Source organism: Myotis davidii, unplaced genomic scaffold (genome assembly GCF_000327345.1).
Source record: "Myotis davidii unplaced genomic scaffold, ASM32734v1 C63590871, whole genome shotgun sequence".
NCBI lineage: Eukaryota > Metazoa > Chordata > Mammalia > Chiroptera > Vespertilionidae > Myotis > Myotis davidii.
In genome coordinates, this window is record NW_006373146.1 from 1 (window position 1) to 1,015 (window position 1,015).

Below are 1,015 nucleotides of genomic sequence, written 5' to 3' on the forward strand. Positions count from 1 at the left end.
AAAAAAAGAAAGACTAGGCCACAGCAGAGGCTGAGCATGAGGAGGTCCCTTTGTAACGAGGCTATTTCCACCACACTGTGCCTAGATGTCCCCTGCTCCCCACACTTACATGGAAAGCTCCTCTCCCAGAGCCCTTCCCATGGGAAAGTGAGCTCAGGAGATTGCATATGCTTTGCTGAGTTCCCCCAAAGTGTGAAATCCTACTTCACACAGGTAGTGTGTGGTTTCCATGCCCTTTTGCACAGCTTTAATGGAGACGGTACATTCTCATTTGCATGGCAGAAAAATAAAAAAGCTTTCAATACTATGTGCTTTACTTCTGAATGACAGGAAAACAAAAAGAATAAAAAGGACATGGATGACCCTCACCTTTGTGATCAAAACAATACAATCAAGACAGAAACTGCAGAACACAAATAAAATAAAAATAAAAAATGTTATACAGAAAGAAAAATTTGTAATTAATCTAACAGATTAAACAATTATGCATATAGCCACAAAGGATATCTTCCTCAATTTGAGATCCTAATTCTTCTTCATCAGCTCCAATAGCAATGTAGTCATCTAAAAAAGACACGAAGATTATCAAGAATAAGTGACTGTAACATATTCTTAAAAAATCAATACAGAGTAAATTAAACTGCACTCCTATTTCTTCAACCCCATTTGCCGTCAATAAAGAATCCTTTTAGTTCAGTGTCATTAGGATCTGGTCTCTTTACTATCTACTAGACGACTCCTCTGGATTCACCTAATGTCCACCGTGCTCCTTATCCCACAGGAGTAGGGAAGTGATCTAGAAGGTAATTCCCCATTTCATAACTCCATACAGTCTGGCTGGCTCCAGCAAAGAGTAGAAAAAGTTATAGAAAGAACTGTCTCATGTCCTGTGATTCAGGCTTCAATGCGAAGAAGCCATTCATTTAATCTGCCATGCACATATATGTTCACACTCAGAAGAATCCTATGCAAATATTAAAAAGAATAGGAGGAAATATAAAGAAAGTAGGAAGAA

The 1,015-nt window shown here is 38.3% G+C and overlaps 1 long non-coding RNA gene across 1 annotated transcript; it reads right to left on the reverse strand.

The window, feature by feature from the left end:
- Positions 1-435: 435 nt before the first annotated feature.
- Positions 436-974, reverse strand: LOC107181479. Its single transcript, XR_001512153.1, has 2 exons — positions 752-974; positions 436-564 (listed from the first exon to the last, which is right to left on the reverse strand). It is a non-coding gene; the product is annotated as an uncharacterized LOC107181479 (long non-coding RNA).
- Between the last annotated feature and the right edge of the window lie 41 nt (positions 975-1,015).